Raw genomic sequence first — 15,403 nt, 5'->3', positions numbered from 1 at the left:
AGTGAATTGAATCAGCATTTCGATTTGTGTGCGTGTGTGTGTGTCATTTCTCACTCAATCAACGAGTGCATATGTGTTCATATGTGTGTTTCTCTTCATTCTGAGTGAGTGCATGTAGATGTGTGTGTTTGTGTGTGTTTGTGTTCATCACTTTCCTGTTCTGGTGTTCTGGGTAAACCACGGCCTGAGGCGTGCCCTGGGGTCCTGCCCTCCTCCATTTCAGTCTGTTTGCATCCATTGATGCTGCTGCTCAAAGTTCTGTCCATACTGGTTCTGGCCCCAATTGAGGCAGTCCTTTTCTCCAGTGTCCTGCATCTTCTCCTTGTCCAGCTCCTCCTTAACTTGACCCTTTTGCTTCTGTAGCTCCTTCAGGGTTGCTGCTGTTGGAGCTTCTTGTCCCGTCTGGTGACCTCCTGCTCCAGCAAGCTCCGGCCTGATTTCAAGTCCTGTGTCTGGGACTCCAAGCCTGACTGATGGGTTCGATTAGCAGCCAGCTCCTCCTGAGCCATGCTCAGTTTCTGCTCTGATGCCTTGAGCTCTTACTGAGGGCAGAAACATCAGAGTCTTTTCCGTACATGTCAGATTGAAGTTTATTGATGTTTTCCTTGCTTTGCTCCACGGCCTTCTGCAGCTCTGCTGTCCGGCTCTTCTCAGAGGTCAGCTCCTGGCCAAGCCCCGACACCTGTGCCTTCAGCTTATTTTCTTCTTGTGCTTTTGTCCATTCTGAGGTGCCTCCTGACCTCAGTTACTCCTCCTGTCTCTGGCACGCCCTTTTTGCTGCCCGATCATCCGTGTTGGTCAGTCACTGTCCTGCACAGTTTTAATGCAGAGTTGTTAAGGTCAGCATTCTGCCAGAATGTGCCAGAAATCAGCGTGAGACCCATCTGGAAGCTTTCCGGGCATGTCAGATCGTCAATGGCCCAGGCCCAGGCTCTTCCAGCAGCCACTAGGCCAAGGCTCTTCCAGCAGCCACTGGGCCCAGGACCCTCCTGCTCCACCAGGCCCAGGATCCTCCAGCAGCCACCAGGCCCAGGCTCTTCCAGCAGCCACTGGGCCCAGGACCCTCCTGCTCCACTAGGCCCAGGATCCTCCAACAGCCACTAGGCCCAGGCTCTTCCAGCAGCCACTAGGCCAAGGCTCTTCCAGCAGCCACTAGGCCCAGGCTCCTGCAGCAGCCACTAGGCCCAGGATCCTCCAGCAGCCACTAGGCCAAGGCTCTTCCAGCAGCCATTGGGCCCAGGATCCTCCTGCTCCACCAGGCCCAGGATCCTCCAGCAGCCACCAGGCCCAGGCTCTTCCAGCAGCCACTAGGCCCAGGATCCTCCTGCTCCACCAGGCCCAGGATCCTCCAGCAGCCACTGGGCCCAGGCTCCTCTAGCAAGGCACCAACAAGTAAATCGACAGTAACTTCAACGGGCCATCACAAGGAAATACCAATCTCATCATTTTCAAAATGCCGCCTAAAAAAGCAAACCCAGGAGTTGAAGAGGAGTTGGAGGAGATTAGGAAATCGCTTAATTTCATGTCTGATGAACTGAGCAAAGTGGCTAAACAACAAGGTATGCTACATGACCTAATGGATGAAATAAAACAACTAAAAAAACCTCATAAAGGACAAGGACAAGAAAATAGACGACTTGGAACGGCGAATCGAGGACCTTGAACAATACACAAGAATGGATGATTTAGTCATAAGTGGACTGGAGACGCAACACCGAACCTACGCCAGAGTAACAGCTGGCGGAGGTAAAGACGGTGAAGATGCCCCGGTAGAGGAGCTGCAAACGCTTGAACAGCAAGTGATAAAATTCCTTCAAACGAAGAATGTAAGTATTCAGAGCCATCATATTGCAGCATGCCACACGCTCCCCAGAAAAGACAGTAAAACAAAGCCATCAATTATTCTTCGGTTTGTGAGTCGCAAAACAAAGATTGAGTTACTGAAACAGGGTAAGAAGCTAAAAGGGACCGGTGTGTATTTAAATGAACATTTAACGAAAAAGACTGCTGAAATTGCAAGACAGGCACGCAGCCTGAGAAAACAAAATAAGATACAAGCGACCTGGATGAGGAACTGCAAAGTAATGATAAGACTAAATGGCAATCCCGAAGAAGCGAAAGTTGTGATGATAAGAGAACTCAAAGACTTAGAGCAATATAAATAATCAGGAATCTGCTATGGAATCTATTGGAAAAGTGACGACTGGATAATGAACAATGGGTATGGAAAGTGTTTCTGGCCTTACGGCTCAAAAACAATGGAAAAAACAACAACAAAAACAAAAAACACATAAATGACAAGTTTGGACACAGACTATAGGTTTCCATTCAGAGATATTGAAGAGGAAGAATTTGATTATGAAAAGGACTGTCAAGGTGGTTATTTTGCCACACACACTGAGAAAACGAACTTCAAAACGTTTAACTATGCAGAGCACAACATGCATGACCCTGAAAGTAACATTGACCCAGATACCCACTTCTACAATAACACCAATAATACTTGTGAGTACTATACAGATGACCAATTCAATATGAATATTAAAATGGCAAATGCATTGTCGGTCATACATTTCAATAGTAGAAGCCTGTATAAAAAATTTTCTAAAATTACAGAATGTTTAAGTAAGTTAAAAAAGTTTAATATAATTGCAATATCAGAAACATGGCTCGATAATGAGAAAGTTAGTGAAATGGGACTGGAGGGATACCAATTATTTACAATGAACAGGGTGAATAAAAAAGGAGGTGGTGTTGCTTTATATGTAGATAAAGTTTTGAAATGTAGTCTGATTGAATGTATGTCAAGCACCATAGATAACATATTGGAATGTGTCACTATTGTAATCCATGTTGAAAAAGCTAACAATATAATTATAAGTTGCATCTACAGGACACCAGGTTCATGCCTTGAGACATTCAATGAAAAACTTGCTGCTATGTTTAGCAACCTAAATGATAAAAAAGTGCAAATAATTTGTGGTGATTTTAATATAGATTTGCTAAACCCAAATGGACATCAGAAAACAACAGATTTCATAAATACAATGTATAGTAACTCCCTTTTCCCTGTAATTATAAAACCAAGTAGAATAACAATTGATACAGCTACATTGATAGATAATATATTCACAAATAAAATTGACCATGAAATAGTAGGTGGACTTCTTATAACTGATATAAGCGATCATCTTCCTGTTTTTGCAATTTTTCAAAATTATTTTGGGATTAAAACTAAACAAAAGAATCAAATATTTGATATGATACGACATAGAACAACAAGAGCCATTGCTGCCCTCCAGGTGGACTTAAAGGAACACAATTGGAATGCGGTTTTTGCAAATGAAGATTCAAATAGTGCATATGATGCATTCTTATCAACTGTAATTTCACTATATGAAAAACATTGTCCTTTAATGAAAATCACTAGAAAGCATCACAGATCAAATAAGCCATGGATCACAAAGGGGATAGAAGATGCATGTAAAAAGAAAAATAATCTATATAAGAGATTCATAAAACAGAGGACAAAAGATGCTGAAATAAAGTACAAGTTATATAAAAATAGATTAGTAAATATTATAAGAACAAGTAAGAAAGAATATTACCACAAATTATTGGAGCAAAGTAGAAGTAACACACAAGAAACATGGAGGATATTAAATAGTATAATCAAAAAGGGCTCAAAAAATAAGAATTATCCAGATTATTTTAAAAAAGATAAAGATATTGTGCTTGATAAAACTAAAGACATTGCAAATGAATTTAATGATTTCTTTGTAAATGTTGGCTTTAATTTAGCAAAAGAAATTCCAGAGTCACGAAATAATAACGACCTAAATAAACATATTACTCAGAATGTGTCCTCCATGTTTATTGGTGCTGTAACTCATAGAGAAATAATTAACATTGTGAAGACATTTAAAAATAAAAAGTCCACTGACTGTTTTGGTATTGACATGATATTAGTTAAAAGTATTATAGAATATATAGTGCAACCTTTTGCATACATTTGTAATCTGTCCTTTCAAACTGGTGTATTTCCCTCACAAATGAAAATAGCAAAAGTTATTCCAATCCATAAAAACGGAGAGAGATGTCAGTTTACCAATTATAGGCCAATATCACTACTCCCACAGTTCTCAAAAATTTTAGAAAAGTTATTTGTTAATAGACTTGATAAATATATTGAGAAGCATAATCTCCTAAGTGATAACCAATATGGCTTTAGAGTGAAAAGGTCCACTTCGATGGCAGTGATGGAACTTGTAGAAGGGATATCTAATGCTATAGATAATAAGGAATATACTGTTGGTGTTTTTATAGACTTAAAAAAGGCGTTTGATACAATTGATCATTCTATATTAATGAATAAACTAGAGAGATATGGCATAAGAGGGTTAGAATACAAGTGGATGAAAAGTTACCTGGATGACAGATATCAATATGTCGAATTCAATAATGTAAAATCTAAGCAGTTGAAGGTAACTTGTGGTGTTCCTCAGGGCTCTGTGCTGGGCCCTAAATTATTTATATTATATATAAATGACATATGTAGCATTTCCAAACTGTTAAAATGTGTATTGTTTGCTGACGATACCACTCTGTACTGCTCAGGTAAAAACCTAGAACAGCTTCTGACTACAGCGGAAAAGGAGTTAAATATATTAAAAAACTGGTTTGATGTAAATAAGTTATCATTAAATATAAAGAAAACAAAATTGATTATTTTTGGCACTAGACAAATGAAAAATGTATCTAAAATAAGGGTTAATGGAATTGAAATTGAAAGAGTGTACGAAAATAAATTTCTTGGAGTGATAATTGATGATAAGCTGAGTTGGAAGTCTCATATAAACCATGTGAAAACAAAAATGTCAAAAACCATTGCTATTCTCTATAAAACAAAGCATGTCCTGAACAAAAAATCATTATACACACTTTATTGTACTCTGTTGCTTCCATATATGACTTACTGTCTGGAGATATGGGGTAATGCATATAAAATGAACACTCTTCCTATTTTCAAGTTACAAAAAAGAGCTATAAGAATTATAAACCAATCAAACTATATAGAACCAACTAACATTTTGTTTATTAATCTGAATACCCTGAAATTTTATGATTTAGTTGAATATAAAATGGCACAGATAATGTATAAAGCACAAAATAACTTCCTTTGCCCCTGTACTCAGAAGCTGTTCAAAGTCAGAGAGAGTCAATATGACTTAAGGGGAACAGATTTCTTTAAAAAAAACAAGATAAGGACAAACATAAAGCAGAGATGTGTTTCTGTTAGAGGAGTTAACCTGTGGAATAGTTATGACAGTGATTTAAAAAGGTGTAGTTCATTTTCCTTGTTTAAAAATATGTTTAAAAATAGAGTATTAGAAAAATATATATATCAAGAATGAAAAAAGCAAAAAAAAAAAAAAAAAGCAAAAAAAACCCCCCAAAAAACTCTTGATTATTTTGCTTTGATGTAGTTACTTATCTAAGGTGGAAAGTTTTTTTTTTCTTGTTTGTTTGTTTTGTTTTTGCTTTGTTTTATTATTTGCTTCGAGCCCTGTGTACAGGAGCTGCATGCAAAAAGATCTTTTGTTAAAAGGGTTGGGGTAATAAGCAAATGCTTCAGCCAATACCTTTTGATTAGCCTTGTCTCATGCTTTCTTGCTTTGTGGTAGATCTTTGTTCTGTCTTCACTGAGATATTTGAATGCTAATCAATAAAAATCAAATCAAATCAAATCAATTCTTTTGCTCACCCTCACTTTTCATCCGGGCTTAATGGGCGTCTCGTCACAGCTCTGTCAGCTGAAGCTGTCTGGAAATCTCCCCCGTGCAGTGAAAGGGGCCTTGGATTTAACGCTCTCCGTCTCCGCTGCATGAGATCGCTTTCCTGCAGCACTGTTGACATTTGCAGGTTGTTGTTGTGGGTCCAGCTGCTGTAGCATTTGGTCAGGGTCACATCAAAGATGGTAGAGGGGAGAGCAAAGATGGTAGAGGGGAGAGCAGGAGTCCAGGTCAGCCTTGGCAAAGCAGCCTGTAATCAAGCATAAAGAGAAAAAACAAAACAAAAACAGATGAACAGGAAAATGATGTTGTGTTGGCTGTGTTATTCAGAGAGGGGAGAAACAACGGGGCCAGGCCCTGTGTCAGCCTTCTCTCCCCCTTTTTTTGTTTTTTCTCACTATATAATCAACTCATAACCCACCAAGTTGACAGGACAACACAGGTACCTGTTAAAATTCTTAAAATCACGTTTAAAAGGCCAAAAAAAAGAATTTTCTTTCATTCAGTAATCATTTGTATTAATCAATCAGCAGAAAACATGTCACAATTTGAATCTTTTGACCACTAAATTTGTCGTGTCATCACTGGTTGGTCAGACCACTGTCTTTTTTTTTTTTTTTTTTTGAAGTTAAGTTGTTGTCCTGCAACCCAGAGAGTTTATTTGTTAGTAGTGGATAAACTTTATCATTTAACAACAGGTGTATGTTAAGTTTCGCTGCTTTAACCTTGCTGGAAAATCTTCACGTGTTCATGAATGTAATAATTATAATAATAATAATAATGGATTGGATTTATATAGCGCTTTTCAAGGCACCCAAAGCTGTTTTTTCATTGCGTGTGTGTGCATTTGTAGGTGGGTTAATTTAACTTTTTTCTCAAACGAGGCATTTCTCTAACACGTGCCTTTCTCATATATTTCTTTGGTTGTGTGTGTGTTTTTATTTTGTTTCCCAAATTTTGATTTCCCACCTTAAATAACAGCATTCCATGTCTTCAGCCAGGAGTTAGAGCTTGCTTGTGAGATTCAGGGACACATGGTGCTAATAACAATTCAGTCAAAAACTTGCCTGAAAATTTCCAGTGATGGTAACCGATAACTGGAGGAGAAGATGTCCTTTAAGCTTCTTTTCAGGGTTGGGACAAAGCTGGGGTCAAGCTGTAAACTTTTGAGCCAAAGCTTGGCCTGTCTGTCGTCCCAATTCTGTTAATTTATCCTGTACTCAGGTTTCCAGGTTGAGAGAAATCCACCTGTATTAACACACTAAAACATTCACTTAGTATTTCTTTTCTGAAAACATCCATTCGCTTTATCTGCCTAGATTTTACTCTCTCTCTCTCTGGGTGCATAAACATTCACCGTAGTCATTCAAAACCTTATTTGTAATATTATAATCAGCAAAATCAGCGTCTTATTTACAGGTCTTTAACAGTATTTGCAAATCATAATTATAAAACTCAAAAACATGCTAAACAGGAAGCAAAAGTCCTCTGTGCGCTTCACAGCAGCCACCTCATTTGCATGTTCACACACCGTCTAAAAATAGCTCGCAGCGCTGCAGCTGCACGTCACACACAATCGCGCACACAGCTCTATTATTTTATATTACAAAGACGTCTTATATTTACAATCACTATCAGGCCTGACAGATTTAGCGCCTACACAATTTTGACAAATTTAAGTTAACGGGTCCAACCGAAGAAAGTCCAACTTTTTTGTGATCAATTAACCAGTATCAGCCTCTAACTGTATCTGGCCTCATATCTAAAGTCCCTAACTCAATTTAACAGTGTCCAAAAAAGCGCAGATACCGTTCCAAACGGTAAAGTGGTGCAACCACTAGTTATTCTGGAGTGCCCCAAGCTCCACAGTGACCAACTGACTATCCCTCAAAGAGGACAATGCCTAGGCGTCCCCGGCCTTGGCAAGCGTTACCTCTGAGCACTGCGCTTCTTAGCAGCCTCTAACTGCCGTCCTATCATAATTTATAACACTTTAAAACAACAGTCAACCCCCAAAACAAGAGTATGACTGAGGCAGGTGCAACCTAGTGGTCAATGGAGCCTCTAACTCACAAAATGACCAACTCAGGTCCAACCATAACCAATGGAGCCTCTAACTCACAAAATGACCAATTCCCTATCAAACTACTTGGGCCTCTAACCCAATTTCTTTACCTTGGGCCTCTAACCCAGTATTTTTCTTTTACCTTGGGCCTCTAACCCAGTATTTTTCCTTTACCTTGGGCCTCTAACCCAATTTCTTAGCAGCCTCTAACTGCTTTAACTTCTTAGCAGCCTCTAACTGCTTTAACTTCTTAGCAGCCTCTAACTGCTTAGCAGCCTCTAACTGCTTTAACTCATGAGATTTTTCATCAAAATCAAAACAGACATCTACCAGTAATTTCAGTGAGTAGACTTTAATTTTATCATGTCCAATTTGGCACACTTTGGAAATGGATTCAACAGGTAGTGCCTTACCTTTGTATAAGCCGGCTTATGCCCACTCACGTCAGACCACTGGCTCGTGCCTGTCCGTTCGACAACCTCGGACCGTCCAAACCTCCAACTTCCACCCCAATACCACAGGACGAGCCCCCAAAACTGTTATGGATTCAAATATTGGGGATGGATACAAGAGGAAAAACCAAAATAACAACACTGGTCCGGCCGGGTTGAGTCAAACGATGATTTTAATGATCACACGCGTGGGAGATGGATACCGTACGCAGACAGCATCAGATCTCAAAATGGTGGAGCATTGATCAAACTCTTATAGCCTCTAGTGGCCCCCACCTAATCATAAAAGCCTAAACATTCACATTCTTTCTCTCACACGGCGCCTAAGCTACGACCTTGGCTCCCTGTTTATCTGCTCCTGCTGAGATGGGGCAGAAAACCTCTCCAGTATGTTCTGTTCTCTTCTAATCAGACAAATAAGGCGATGACTTTCTGCGAACAGTATTTCTTATAACTCAGCAGTATAATGCATCATAAAACAATATCATTCATTCACAATAAATCAGCAGTCTAATGTAATGCAAATCAGTTTAACAAATGCAATAGTTATCACCTTCTTCTAATTCAGGAGAATAATGCAAACCAAAACTACATAATAATTCACAATCTTTAATTAGGGGTCTAACATGGCATAAAATAATATTATAATCCCACAGGCTTTATCTTTCTATTAGAATTCAATATTCCCGTGGTGGGCAAACAGGTTTTGCAGCTGTTTGAGCTAAGATTTTCAAGTTATTCACATAATGAAAACCTATACTTTGTTTCGGGCGAGTTCCCCATTCAAATGCATGGAAATCGCAAGAAATGCACTGTCTTGACGAAATAAAGCGTTTTCGTACAACTTCATATTGTGGCATGCAGAGGAATCTTAACAGAGAAGCTCACAGAGAGAAATTGAGCTTGTTATTCAACCCCAAGCAGGTAGGGGGAGCTCTTTATTATAACGCTTGCTTGTGCTACAATGTGCTTCAAGGTTCAACAACAGCACAACAGAAGTCACTGTCTACAAAACAGCATCTGTCAGTGACTCTGCACCACAGCGTAAACACAACATGCAAGATAACAGTTAAAAGTAACGTAACCATAAACAATAAAACAAGAACATCTAAACAGCAGCACATGTCCCAAGGCATGATGGGAGAGAACTAGCTGTTCCCCCAACACGCCACACAGCCCCCACCTGAGTGGTTAGCTGTCCCCAGCAACCGGCATGTCCATAGCAAAGTCTCTGAGGTGTTGGGGAAGGCGACGGCTTCGTTGAGGACGTTCCGTGGGTCCCCCAGCCGCCTCCGAGGCCAGGTTGGGGGCCTGCAGTTGAAGCTGGGACCCTGACTCCTCCCTGGATGGACTCAAGGGCTGATAGGGTGCCAGGCGATCACGATGGAGTACGACCACCCTGTTCCGTTTGACCAGCCGCACCCTGTAGACCACATCGGACAGCCTCTCGAGAACAGTGCAGGGTCCAACCCACTGGCTCATCAGTTTGGGAGAAAGCCCTTTCTTCCTCTCCGGGCTGTAGACCCACACATGCTGACCGGGCGAAAGTCCTTCCCCCTTGCAGCGGGTATCATAAGCTCGCTTCTGCCGGGAGCCTGCATCTCGGAGAGCCTGCCTGGTCAACTGATGCACCTCTCGGAGCCGGGCGAGGAGGTTGTGGAGGTAGTCCAACCCGGGGTCCCCGCACACTTCCTGCTCGGGGGGGGATCCAAACACCAAGTCCACTGGGGTACGAAGCTCATGACCGAACATCAAGGCCGCTGGAGTGCACTTAGTAGATTCCTGGACTGCAGAACGGTAGGCCATTAGGACCAGGGGAAGGTGTTGATCCCAGTCACGCTGCTGGCGGGAGGTCAGGATAGCAAGCTGGGTGGCCAGGGTGCGGTTGAAGCGTTCCACCAACCCATCGCTTTGGGGGTGCAGTGGCGTCGTCCGGGTCTTCCTGATACCCAGCCGCTGACAGACCTCCTTGAACACCGCAGCCTCAAAATTCCGGCCCTGGTCGCTGTGCAGTTCCTCTGGTACCCCGAACCGGCAGAACATCTCGTTGACCAGACGCTCAGCAGTGGTAACAGCACTCTGGTCAGGGACTGCATAGGCCTCAGGCCACTTAGTGAAGTAGTCCATGGCAACCAGGACGTAGCGGTTCCCCTGGTCAGTGGTGGGGAAGGGTCCCAGGATGTCCACACCAACCCGCTCCATGGGAGCCCCCACCCGATACTGCTGCAAGGGGGCATGAGAGCGTTGGGAAGGCCCTTTCTGAGCCGTGCAGGCATCGCACCGATGGACATGGAGCTCTACGTCCTGGCGACACCCAGGCCAGTAGAACCGAGACCAAAGCCGCCGCAGAGTCTTGGTAACTCCAAAGTGTCCTGCCCCCGCCGCACCATGGACCAGCTGGAGCACCCTGGACCGCAACTGTTGAGGTACCACGAGCTGGAAGACCTCACGGTGACCCCCAGGAGCCTGCCAGCGGCGATAGAGGAGGCCGTTTCGGTTTGTGAGGTTGGCCCATTGGGAGTAGAGAGCCTTGGTCTCGAGGTCCAGTGCAGATACCTCTGGCCATGATGGTCTCTGACCAGCTCCAATCCAACACTGAACCTGGGAAAGGGCAGGGTCTTGGTTCTGGTCGTGTTGCAGCTGTTGGGGATCCATGGCCTCCAGACCCTCAGTATCCCCTGCGGCGGACTGGACCTGAAGACTGCTACAATGCCCACCTGGAACAGAGTCATTCTCAGGGCCGCCCTGTGGTGACGCGATCACTGAAGTCATGCCCTCCCGGTCCTCCAAGCGTTGGCAGTACCTGCACTGTCTTTCCTCACAAGGGCGTCGGGAGAGGGCATCTGCATTGGTGTGGAGACGTCCCGCCCGGTGACGAACCTCAAAGTGGTAATCTTGCAACGTCTCCAACCACCGGGCTAGCTGTCCCTCCGGTTCTTTAAAACTGAGCAGCCAAGTGAGGGACGCATGGTCTGTGCGCAGGAGGAACTTCTTCCCGTAAAGGTAGGGTCTGAAATGGCGGAGACCCAGGATGATGGCCAGCAGCTCTCGACGGGTGACACAATAGTTCCTCTCCGGTCTGCTGAGGGAATGGCTGTAGTAGGAGATGACCCGCTCCCCCTCAGGGCCTTCCTGCGACAGTACAGCCCCCACCCCTGTGTTGCTGGCATCGGTGTCCACGACAAAAGGGAGCTGCAGGTCTGGGTAGGCTAGCACCAGTGCCTCAACCAGTGCAGATCGGAGCCGATCAAATGCCACGACACTGTCCTCACTCCAGTGGAACTCCCGGCCCTTCTGTGTGAGCCAGTGCAGGGGGCTTGCAATGGTAGCAAAGTCCTTGACGAAACGCCGGTAGTATGATGCCAGGCCAAGGAAGCTCCGCAACTCGGCAGTGTTGCCCAGAATGGGCCAGTCTTTCACAGCGGCCACTTTCGCAGGGTCAGTGGAAACCCCTGCTCCGCTCACAACGTGACCCAAGAAGGTCGTCTCCTTTCGGAAGAGGTGGCACTTTTTGGGGTGGAGGCGAAGGCCAGCCTGGCGGATAGCATGGAAAACAGCAGTCAGGTTAGCCAAGGCTTTCTCGAAGTCTGTCGCGTGAACGAGGAGGTCATCCAGGTAGACCACACAGCGGTCGCGGGGGATGTCAGCCAGAACCCTCTCCATTAGGCGCTCGAATGTGGCTGGGGCATTGCAGAGGCCGAAGGGCATCACCTTAAACTGCCACAGTCCCTGGCCAATGGAGAAAGCAGTCTTTGGGCGGGCCTCTGGCGTCAGCTCCACCTGCCAGTAGCCACTGCGCAAATCGAGGGAACTGAACCAGCAGGACCCAGCAATGTCGTCGAGGGCATCATCAATCCGGGGCAATGGGTAGGAGTCCTTGCGTGTGATGCTGTTGAGTAGACGATAGTCGACACAAAACCGCCAGGTACCATCCTTTTTCCGAACCAGTACAGCCGGGGCTGCCCAGGGGCTGTTTGAGGGTTCGATGATGCCCGCCTCTGCCATTTCCCTTATCTTCTGCTCTGCTGCGGCACGCTTGGCATGGGGAAGGCGACGAGGGCGGAGGCGAATGGGCCGTGCATCCCCAGTGTCAATGTCGTGTTGCACCAGGCTGGTTTGCGTGCAGTCCTCATCCTTGGCCGCAAAGATGTCGGCAAACAAGTCGAGTATCTCTCGCAGCTGCCGTCGCTGCTCAGCCTGGAGACCCTCGCAGCTCCTCTGGTATAGGTCCTCGATAGCTTGCTTGGTCTCTGTAGACAGTTGCGGTACTGCTGGTGAAGGGGAGGCCCCTTCCCCCGCCAGCGGCGACAGGTCCTCAGGCTTCCTGACGCTGGCTGAAAAAGTGGAGGCAGGCAGCGGGACTTCCTTTGTGGTGTGGAGCTTCACAGCCTCCGTGCCCAGGTAAAGGATTGCTCGGGACACGTCCACTGTGGCCTCCCATTTGGCTAGCAGGTCCAGGCCAATGATGCATTGGTCCTGGATGCTGGCTAGCCAGAACTGGTGGTCCACAGTGCAGTTAGCAACAGTCACCGGGAGGGATCTTTCCCCCTTAACTTTGGCACGCTCCCCCGTGACTGTTGTGATGTGGAGCTGAGTAGGCTGCCAACCCTGCGGTATTGGGCCATCAGTACCAGGGAGGACTCCGGCCTGTACCAAGGAAAGCGTGGATCCAGTGTCTATCAGGGCTATACAGGTGGTGCCGGCAAGGTCACAGTCCAGATACAGTCCCCGTGTCTGGCCGAGCCGGCCAACCCGCAAGTGTGATTCGGAGGACAGAGTGGTGGCAGGGGGCAGTTCCTCCGTTGTGCCAACCCGCCTTAGTTTAACAGCAGCTGGGGTGCCAGGCTTTGTGGGCTTGGCGCTGGACAGTAGCATGCGATGTGGCCTGGTTCTCCGCACCGATGGCAGTTACCCCTGGATTGGCCTCCTGCTCGCCTATTCCCTCGCCGAGATCGCCAGGGTGGTGTGTTGGTGGTTTGGCGGGCCTCCTCCTCCTGGTCGCTCCTTTCGTAGTCCGTTTGGCGCACTTGGTGACTTATGCCAGGGCTGCGTGCACCTGGGCTGAGCACATGCTCCACTCTTTCGGCCTCAGTTAGAGCTGCTGCCAGGGTTTAAGGTGCATGCAGATGTATGTGCTCTTGTAGTCGTTTTGGCTGGAGACCCCGGACAAAAGCCTGGAGAGCAAGCTCTTCTTGTGCTGCAGCATCCTCTTGTCTCCGTGGGTGGCTAGCAAGTTTATCCCGGGCATCATCTGCATGTGTACGGAGGCCAAACCTGCTCTGCATTGCTCTGGCAACAGCAGGCCAACTTAAACACTCTTCTGGCTGAAGATCTGTGAGGATCTGCAGGGCCCTGCCTTCCAAGGCGAGGGCGACTTGGACAGCTGTCTCCTCTGTTGACCATCCATTTAGCTGAGCAGCCAGCTGTACCTGGATAAGGTAGGTCTCTGGAGGTGCCTCCCCATTATAGCGTGGCAGCTTCATGCTCCCCTGGACAGGAGCCCCTGATGGCAGCGGTGGCTGCACTTGGTCCTGGAGACAGTTGGCGTTGTCCCCCTCGGCTGCCAGCAATGAGGGTGTGCTGCTCCCAGGCATCACCATGAGTGGAGGCTGGCTGGCTGCTCATGGTCTTGGAGCCTGCAGCATGCCTTGGCGGCTCCAACAGCTCCCCAGTGGGCGGGGGTGTGAGGCTCCATCTGGTAAGCCCCACAGATCTTCCCCTGGCTGGCTTGCTGCTGCCCGGGGCTCTCCCCGCTTCTTCGATCGTGCTCCATTCACCGCTTCCAGGCGAGTGATAAGCTCCTCAATCTTCCTCAGCTCCTCTTCCTCTTTCAGAATAGTGGCCATGCTGTTGGAATCCCACTTCTGACACCAATGTGGCATGCAGAGAAATCTTAACAGAGAAGCTCACAGAGAGAAATTGAGCTTGTTATTCAACCCTAAGCAGGTAGGGGGAGTTCTTTATTATAATGCTTGCTTGTGCTACAATGTGCTTCAAGGTTCAACAACAGCACAACAGAAGTCACTCATGGTACAGCACTCTCTACAAAACAACATCTGTCAGTGACTCTGCACCACAGCGTAAACACAACATGCAAGATAACAGTTAAAAGTAACGTAACCATGAACAATAAAACAAGAACATCTAAACAGCAGCACATGTCCCAAGGCATGATGGGAGAGAACTAGCTGTTCCCCCAACACGCCACAATATAAATAGCTGTAACTTTTGATAGAAGACTCAGACACACATATTTATGGCTTTATCTTATAGAATTCAATATCCCCGTGCTGGGCAAACAGGTTTTGCAGCTGTTTGAGCTAAGATTTTCAAGTTATTCACATAATGAAAACCTATACTTTGTTTCGGGCGAGTTCCCCATTCAAATGCATGGAAATCGCAAGAAACGAACTGTCTTGACGAAATAAAGCGTTTTCGTACAACTTCATATAAATAGCTGTAACTTTTGATAGAAGACTCAGACACACATATTTATGGCTTTATCTTATAGAATTCAATATCCCCGTGCTGGGCAAACAGGTTTTGCAGCTGTTTGAGCTAAGATTTTCAAGTTATTCACATAATGAAAACCTATACTTTGTGTCTGGCGAGAACTCCATTCAAATGCATGTAACAGTGAGAAACGCACTGTTGTTGCCTGTTACCCACCAGCTTACCGCATTTTTATGTTTGTTTGTTTTTGTAAGTGTATAAGCAATGAAAGGTGGTGGATTAGCCAATTTGTCATGATCAACTCTGGGCTGGACCAATTACAATACACAGTAGCGGTTTTAGATACGGGCGACACGGGCGGTTGCCCGGGGCGGCATCGTGGTGGGGGGCGGCATCATGGGCATCGGCAAAAAAAAAAAAAAAAATGCTCGTACTCATGCTGCCCCGACGTCAGCCAGCGCATATTGGGAATGGCATAGGCACCGATCGGTTTTCTATCACCCATTTCCTGGGAGTATAAGGCGCCCTTCGTTTGCGAGGTGCGCCTGCTGCTTGCGGCACAGACAGGAGAGGGCGGGGCGGCGGGGGATTCTCTGACCGGCTGGAGCAGCATCTAATAACCAACTCGCAAAATAAAACAA

This window comes from Perissodus microlepis, chromosome 16 (genome assembly GCF_051167445.1).
Source record: "Perissodus microlepis isolate ML-2025 ecotype Zambia chromosome 16, ASM5116744v1, whole genome shotgun sequence".
Taxonomy (NCBI): domain Eukaryota; kingdom Metazoa; phylum Chordata; class Actinopteri; order Cichliformes; family Cichlidae; genus Perissodus; species Perissodus microlepis.
This window is presented reverse-complemented; position numbering follows the sequence as displayed.